We start from the raw sequence: 9,378 nt of genomic DNA, 5'->3' as shown, positions 1-9,378 counted from the left end.
ACTGATTTTGACAATGATTGATTAATGAACAGGGTTGTTACTTGTGTATATTATGCATCGCTTGGCTGCTATGCTTTTTCACTGATGTCATATTTTTCTATTATGTGCCTGCTGTGCTTATTTATTTAAATTATAATTGTCACCTGATTAGTTGTGCTGATATGGTTATGTATGTAAGTTATACTTTGTGATTTATCTGCTTGCGCCTTCATGTTTACTTATTAAGATTACATATGAACATTTATTTGCTTATGCTGAAATGATGCTAATGACCTGTTTATTATGTAAGATACATATTTGCTGCTTTGCGTATGGATTGCGTATTTACACATTTCTGTTTTGTTGTCATAAATACACTCTAATTTGGTATATAGAAATGCTGATATAAGGTGTACGAACATGGAGTTTAGGCCACAGTATGGTGTTGATTATAGATTGTTCGCTTGGCTGAGCCTCGTTATAGGGATTTTGCTACATCCACTTGTTGACATTCTGTTCTCCACTGGTATATTTACTCGCTATTGCATGTTTTGCTTACGCTCAGTGCCTTATATTTTTAAGGTAAGAAAATTAACTGCTATAATTCGACGAACGACATTAGTACAAGAAACTTCATTGAAGTCACATGAGCAGGAGGTTTTATGGAATCTGTATAAATTTATGCTAATAGGAAGGAAGCTAACGACATGACATACCAACACTAGGTTTAGACTATTGACAGTTATTACACTGCATTCTTCGTGAGCAATTGAAATAGCAAGTGACACTTGGCATAAGAAATGCTCCACATGTTTGCTTCTGTTTTGCCATGATTCTTGAAGTGGTGTACACACTGTGAAATATTACGATTTATTCACTCAAAGTCTTATGTGATCTTTCATACTACGTACTCGCACCTACTTACTGAAAGTTATTCGAACTAAAGGCTGTTAGAGATCATGTATGCATTTCTTTTATTTTATGATGGACAAGGTAACCAAAACGTATTTTATAATTCATAATGAGTAGAAAATTTGGCTCAGGTGGACTACACAGAGGTTGTGTGTGGACATTGTGTCATCGGATTGTATGGGATGATGAATTGAAGTTTGCACTAGAATTTTATCTGTACTTGTTCGAGGAGACTGACTAGAGGAAAGAGTTGTTATGGAAGTGAAATGATATTGGTGATAAGGTTTATATGTATCGACGTATTGAAGAGGTATTATTAAGGTATTGAGATTGTGTGAAGTTGATGATTATTGGAGTTTTGGTGGACAAGAGGTAAGGTAAATGATATTGATGATAACGTTTATATGTATCAACGTAAGAGGTATTATTGAAGTATTAAGATTATGAGATGATAATGATTATTGGAGTTTTAGTGGATAAGAGGTGAAGTAAGTGAGGAGCATTTTTTGTTTGTTTGTTGGTCTATATGGAACAAGGACGATGAAGATAGCAGACTAGAACACTCAAGTGGAAGGAAGATTGTCTACACACACACTTTGTTAAATCAATAAGCAGTATATACTTTTTTTTGGAGAGAGGAAGTATTTGCATATCTTGGCACACTGACAGTTGTTCAGCAACCATACATTTGATTTGGCTTGGCAAACATTGGTCTTGACATGATGACTATGACGTTGACTAACTATTATCGACTGTTATACATTGCTGCCACTACTACTTGATACACATGTCGAACATCAAATCTTTGACAGAATTGCATTTACACAGTTAACACTATTCAACTACACAGTAGCACTTAATGTGGATGAAAGATGAGTGAGTGTGTTTTGCGTGTTTTTCTTTCCTAATCCCAGATAATGGGTACCGACCTATCTCCTAAATATTATTTTACTTGTTTGTTGTGGCTTGCACTGACACCCATAAATATTATAGGTTTACTGATATTTGTGTATTTGTAATATTTAATATGACAATTATTTTATATCATTTGTGTGTTTATTATTATTTGTATGTTTAGTGTAAGAGCATTGATGATAATTTTGTAAAAGCAATTGTGTGTGCCTTCAAACTGTTTTACGTGCTTGCACCTGTTCAACATGATGGGTGCCACTTGGAAATGTTTAATTTCTGCTGATAAACTCTGATGAACTGTCTGATTAGTGATAGTGAATATTATGGACTGTTACCTGCACTTGTTCAACATGATGGGTGCCACTACGAGATGTTTAATTTCTGCTGATAAACTCTGATGAACTGTCTGATTAGTGATAGTGAATATTATGGACTGTTACCTGCACTTGTTCAACATGATGGATGCCACTACGAGATGTTTAATTTCTGCTAATGAACTTTGATGAACTGTCTAATTAGTGATAGTGAATGTTATGGACTGTTATCTGCACCTGTTTAACATTGCTGGGTGCCACTGATGGAACTGCTTCTACTGAAATTATGTCACTTGTTGGTGTCTGCATCTGTTCAACATTACTGGGTGCCACTGATGGAACTGCCTCTACTGAAATGACGTCACTTGTTGGTGTCTGCACCTGTTCAACATTGCTGCGTGCCACTGATGGACTGCTTCTACTGAAATGATGTCACTTGTTGGTGTCTGCACCTGCCCAACATTGCTGGGTGCCACTGATGGACTGCTTCTACTGAAATAATGTCACTTGTTGGTGTCTGCACCTGTTCAACATTACTGGGTGCCACTAATGGAATTGCTTCTACTGAAATAATGTCACTTGTTGGTGTCTGCACCTGTTCAACATTACTGGGTGCCACTAATGGAATTGCTTCTACTCAAATAATGTCACTTGTTGGTGTCTGCACCTGCTCAACATTACTGGGTGCCACTAATGGAATTGCTTCTACTGAAATGATGTCACTTGTTGCTGTCTGCACCTGTTCAACATTGCTGGGTGCCACTGATGGAACTGCTTCTACTGAAATAATGTCACTTCTTGGTGTCTGCACCTGCTCACCATTGGTGGGTGCCACTGATGGAACTGTTTCTACTGAAATGATGTCACTTGTTGGTGTCTGTGCCTGGTCGCCATTTTTGGGTGCCACTGTTGGAGATGTTTAAATACTGCTGATGAAATATTATGAGACTGTTATTTGCACCTGTTGACCATTCCTGGGTGCTACTGCTGGAAGTGTCAACTACTCTAAGGAGTGCTACTTGTTTATTGAACTATTGAAAGAATTTTGTGTGAATATTTGTATAAACTGATTTTTTGTGTGTTTACTGTTTATGAAATGTTATGAGACTCTTACCTGCACATATTCGTCATTTCTGACGCTATGGATTGAATTGTTTAACCACATGATACTTGTGTAAACTATTATGTAAAATCATATGTATACAAGCATTTGTATTCCTTACTGTATTTTATATATTAGGTTATTGAAGGGTCAGTGCAAAGCCAAAATTTATTTAGTTATGTGATATTTACTTATTAATATTACTTTTTAATTTTTGTCTGTATTTTTTGGACGAATTTGGTGGTATTTTCACCACCAATGCTGGCAAAAATACCATCAAATTCTAGCCCGTGGAGGAGGGGCATATGAAAGGTGGCTACACTGAGTCACAGCGCCAGAGATCGCGCCAAAGAGTATTATTCAGCGGCCTCCACTGGCAGTGCTTGTTCAGAACTTCCCGTAGTTAGTGTTTGTTGAGATGTGGTAGTGGAGAGTGCTTGTCGAGAAGTCGTCGTGGAGAGTGCTTATTGAGAAGTGGGCAGCAGGAGTTCCGATGTAGCCGTGACTAGTTGTGAGCATGTTGTATGCAGTTGTTCTGATGGGCTAGACAGCCGATGCTGTTCGATTGCGGATGTTGTAATGATCAGAGTGTATTTTTCGTCAATATATATGAAGGTAAAGAAAATCTTTTATTTTTTATTTCAAATGTGCTATATAACAACGCCTCTTGGTCACAGGTTCAGTCAACAAAGCATCTGGTTTGTGTTCTTGTATTAGAGTGTAATTCTGGTTTCTATGTGCAATTATAGTATTTCTGTTTTTTTAATTACTTCAGTGTAAATGGTGCTTCAATTACCTTGTCTTATTGAGGAAGAACCGTGCCAGATGAGTACGTTGAATCACACTTCCACACACAGAACAGTTACATTTGTGCTTTGTTGTTTCGTAGCTTTTATAGTTGCTGGGGACTTAATTAATTAATTGTGTTAACGGAAGTTTCGTTTCATTCTTTGTTGTTATTCTATGCAGTCAGATTGCGTACTATACCAGACAGGGCCAACCGGTTAAGAGATTGCTTAATCGTACATACAGCTACTAAAATTAAAAGTATTAGCATTTTTATTTAATTAAGCCCCCATGCAATGCCTACGCACAGGTCATGTATTCGCGTAAATAACGGGCCGCTGATTTGCGTTCGTGGTGATAGCGCCAGATAGCGACCCAGTTGGGCTCCATAGGATTTACGTCAGGTGACTTTGGGCGCCGGGGCGTCAACGTAAGTTCGCTATAATGCTCCTCACACCGCTGTAGCACGGTTCCCCCTCTGAAGCACGGGCAGTTATACTGCTGAAAGATTATATCGCCGTCGGGGAAGGCATCAATCATGAACGGATACAGATGGTGTGCAGCTGCCAGCCTGTCTTCGATTACCACCACAGGTTCCACGCAAACGCAGGAGAATGTCCCCCATACCATAATACTGCTCCCACCAGCCCGCGTCCATAGTATGCTGCACTTCTCGAGCCGCCGTTCACTTTGATGACGGCGTTTGTGGAGACGATCAGCGACCTAGCGTAGGAAAAATGTGATTCACTCGCAGAGCTCACACGTGTCCATCGATCGGCGGTCGAATCCCGATGGTCCCGTGCCCACTACAACCGAAACCTACGGTATCGTTGGGTCAACATATGAGCACGTAGATGTGGTCTGCTGCGGAGCTCCATATTCATCAATGTACGATGAACGGTGTGCTCCGAAACACTTGTGCTCTTTCGGCAGAAATGCCACAGATATCGTCTATTCTGCTTTACAGAGCAGACAAGCCTCCACACCCCACGTTCTGTGAAGGGTCGTGGACGTCCGACCATTTGGCTTCTAGTGGTACTTTCACTGTGCTATCTCTTTTCGTAGATGCTCACGACAGACGCACGTGGACGTTCGACCAGCTTCGCCGTTTTCCAGGTACTCGTTGACAGGCTGTGTGTAATAATATGCTGCCATTTGTCAAAGTCGCTTATCTCAATGCATTGCCCCATTATAGCCTATGTCTTCGCTCGGTTGATCCCCCGATCGTGCTTGCTCCGCTTACATACTTTGTTACATGCCCTCAACGGCACCAGGGGGCATCCAACGTCGCGTTGGGCACTGGTCATAATGTTTTGGTTAATCAGTGTATAAAACACGCTCGAAGCATAAGACTGGAAAGGCAAAAACAAAGTGTTTTGATTAAAAGAGAGGAAGACATTGATGGAATCTTTCACTCCTCCTTCTCAGTGTATACATCGAAGAAGGAATGATGCAAATAAAAAGAAAGTTTCAGGTATGGGATTAAAATTTAGTGTGAAAGTACGTGAATGATAAATTCGCTGCCGACAACGGCGATTATGGTAAGCCCATGAAACCTCTCCTGAGTATAAATAACTTGCAAACAATGCACTTCTGCATGTTTATTCTAGCCTCGGCACCCTTACATTGACGATGGGACAGAGAAATTGCCTCGTCATTTCATACCACAGAGTCTAAGCCGACGTTTCTATGGTACTGTGGCGATTACGGTAAGTGCATGAAACCTCTCCTGAGTATAAATGAAGCTGAAGAAGAACTACAGGACCTGTTGAAAAGAATGAACATGGTATGAGGGTACACCAAAGAATTAATGTGAGGAAGAAATTTCTGTGTACGTATGTTGGGAGCACAGCACTATGTGGATATGAATCATTTTCAGTGGGAAAATAGGAAGAGTACTGAATCGTTTGAACTGTGGTGCTATAGAAGGTTGTTGAAAGAGAGAGGAACGCAAATGGAAGAAATGAGACTTATCCGCAGAATCTGCGAGGAGAGAATCAGTTGGAAAACACTGACAAGAACTAGGGACAATATGGCGGAACATGGGTTACGACAGTAAGGAATAGCCTTCATAGTAGGCTAAAGCGGGTAAAACCGTTGGAGGAAGACAGACATTGGAATACATCAAGCCAAAAAGAAGTTGAGGACACAGGGTGCAAGTACACACCTGGAAATTTAAATAAGAACACCGTGAATTCATTGTCCCAGGAAGGGGAAACTTTATTGACACATTCCTGGGGTCAGATACATCACATGATCACACTGACAGAACCACAGGCACATAGACACAGGCAACAGAGCATGCACAATGTCGGCACTAGTACAGTGTATATCCACCTTTCGCAGCAATGCAGGCTGCTATTCTCCCATGGAGACGATCGTAGAGATGCTGGATGTAGTCCTGTGGAACGGCTTGCCATGCCATTTCCACCTGGCGCCTCAGTTGGACCAGCGTTCGTGCTGGACGTGCAGACCGCGTGAGACGACGCTTCATCCAGTCCCAAACATGCTCAATGGGGGACAGATCCGTAGATCTTGCTGGCCAGGGTAGTTGACTTACACCTTCTACAGCACGTTGGGTGACACGAGATACATGCGGACGTGCATTGTCCTGTTGGAACAGCAAGTTCCCTTACCGGTCTAGGAATGGTAGAACGATGGGTTCGATGACGGTTTGGATGTACCGTGCACTATTCAGTGTCCCCTCGACGATCACCAGTGGTGTACGGCCAGTGTAGGAGATCGCTCCCCACACCATGATGCCGGGTGCTGGCCCTGTGTGCCTCGGTCGTATGCAGTCCTGATTGTGGCGCTCACCTGCACGGCGCCAAACACGCATACGACCATCATTGGCACCAAGGCAGAAGCGACTCTCATCGCTGAAGACGACACGTCTCCATTCGTCCCTCCATTCACGCCTGTCGCGACACCACTGGAGGCGGGCTGCACGATGTTGGGGCGTGAGCGGAAGACGGCCTAACGGTGTGCGGGACCGTAGCCCAGCTTCATGGAGACGGTTGCGAATGGTCCTCGCCGATACCCCAGGAGCAACAGTGTCCCTAATTTGCTGGGAAGTGGCGGTGCGGTCCCCTACGGCACTGCGTAGGATCCTACGGTCTTGGCGTGCATTCGTGCGTCGCTGCGGTCCGGTCCCAGGTCGACGGGCACGTGCACCTTCCGCCGACCACTGGCGACAACATCGATGTACTGTGGAGACCTCACGCCCCACGTGTTGAGCAATTCGGCGGTACGTCCACCCGGCCTCCCGCATGCCCACTATACGCCCTCGCTCAAAGTCCGTCAACTGCACATACGGTTCACGTCCACGCTGTCGCGGCATGCTACCAGTGTTAAAGACTGCGATGGAGCTCCGTATGCCACGGCAAACTGGCTGACACTGACGGCGGCGGTGCACAAATGCTGCGCAGCTAGCGCCATTCGACGGCCAACACCGCGGTTCCTGGTGTGTCCGCTGTGCCGTGCGTGTGATCATTGCTTGTACAGCCCTCTCGCAGTGTCCGGAGCAAGTATGGTGGGTCTGACACACCGGTGTCAATGTGTTCTTTTTCCCATTTCCAGGAGTGTAGTACGCTGAGACACTAACCCACTCGTCCGACGGTCCAGATCGGAGTACTATATATTGCAATTCACGCACAAAACCCGAAAAATTACACCACGTCGATTCCGCCAAAACTGAAAATGGCCAAGAGTGGACGGCAGGGTTTCTCCTTGCTAATCATCTAAACAGACCACTGAGCAATTACTCCCACCGAACGATGGGTAAAACACGCTCCCCCAATAGAGCATCTTGCCGCCCTAAATTAGAGGGGCGTCGTTACGTTAATCTGACGCCACAGTGAGATCGCCAATCAATATGCATACGTTTCGGGCACGTGGGAATCTACACTCGTGCTCATAAATTAAGGATAATGCTGACACATGGTGAAACAACGCCCTGGTGTGCGGTTTGCGGGTTTAAATCACCTCGGGGTATGACCACGCGCTGCATTTGACCTGCGGTCGTCGGACGGTGGCGCTGGCAGCAGTCCACATACGCAGAGGTGTGTTGCTGCATGTCAGAGTACGGTACAGCGAGTAAGTGTGCAGATGGTTCAAATGGCTCTGAGCACTATGGGACTCAACTGCTGTGGTCATAAGTCCCCTAGAACTTATAACTACTTAAACCTAACTAACCTAAGGACATCACACATATCCATGCCCGAGGCAGGATTCGAGGAGGAGGAGGAAATTAGTGTTTAACGTCCCGTCGACAACGAGGTCATTAGAGACGGAGCGCAAGCTCGGGTGAGGGAAGGATGGGGAAGGAAATCGGCCGTGCCCTTTCAAAGGAACCATCCCGGCATTTGCCTGAAGCGATTTAGGGAAATCACGGAAAACCTAAATCAGGATGGCCGGAGACGGGATTGAACCGTCGTCCTCCCGAATGCGAGTCCAGTGTGCTAACCACTGCGCCACCTCGCCCGGTGCAGGATTCGAACCTGCGACCGTAGCGGTCGTGCGGTTCCAGACTGTAGCGCCTTTAACCGCTCGGCCACTCCGGCCGGCTAAGTGTGCAGATGTTTTCAGACGTGCTAATGGTGACTGTGTGTTGAAAATGACTCAAAGAACACATATTGATGACGTTATGAGGGGTAGAATACTAGGGCGACTGGAGGCTGGTCAAACACAGCAGGTCGTAGCACGGGACCATCGTGTGCCGCAAAGTCCGATCTCAAGACTATGGCAACGATTCCAGCAGACGGGAAACGTGTCCAGGCGCTACAGTACGGGACGTCCACAGTGTACAACACCACAAGAAGACCGATATCTCACCGTCAGTGCCCGCAGACGGCCACGGAGTACTGCATGTAATCTTGCTCGGGACCTTACCGCAGACACTGGAACAGTTGTCTTCAGAAACTCAGTCTACAGACGACTGACCAGGTGCTTCCACTGACCCCTGGTAACAGGAGAGCCCATAAAGCCTGGTGTCAAGAACGCAGTACATGGCCATTGGAACAGTACAGTCTGAACAGTGATTCTCGCCGGGTTTTCATCTGGCGTGAACAAGGAATCAGATACCAACCCCTTAATGTCCTTGAAAGGGACCAGTATGGAGGTCGTGGTTTGATGGTGTGGGATTGGATTATGATTGGTGCACCTACACCCCTGCAATTCTTTGACAGAGGAACTGTAACAGGTCAGGTGTATCGGGACGCCATTTTGAACCAGTATGTCCACCTTTTCAGGGGTCCAGTGGGTCCCACCTTCCTCCTGATAGATGATAACGCACGGCCCCAGCGAGCTGCCATCGTGGAGGAGTACCTTGAAACAGAAGATATCAGACGAATGGAGTGGCCTGCCTGTCCTCCA

The 9,378-nt window shown here is 45.0% G+C and overlaps 1 non-coding gene across 1 annotated transcript; it reads right to left on the bottom strand.

Annotated features, from left to right (window-relative positions):
- Positions 1-8,414: 8,414 nt before the first annotated feature.
- Positions 8,415-8,487, bottom strand: Trnaa-cgc (transfer RNA alanine (anticodon CGC)). The gene has a single exon. It is a non-coding gene; the product is annotated as a tRNA-Ala (tRNA).
- Between the last annotated feature and the right edge of the window lie 891 nt (positions 8,488-9,378).

Source organism: Schistocerca nitens, chromosome 1, assembly GCF_023898315.1.
Source record: "Schistocerca nitens isolate TAMUIC-IGC-003100 chromosome 1, iqSchNite1.1, whole genome shotgun sequence".
In the NCBI taxonomy this organism is placed as follows: Eukaryota; Metazoa; Arthropoda; class Insecta; order Orthoptera; family Acrididae; genus Schistocerca; species Schistocerca nitens.
Note: the sequence above shows the minus strand (reverse complement) of the source record. Positions and strands in the feature narration are given on the sequence as shown.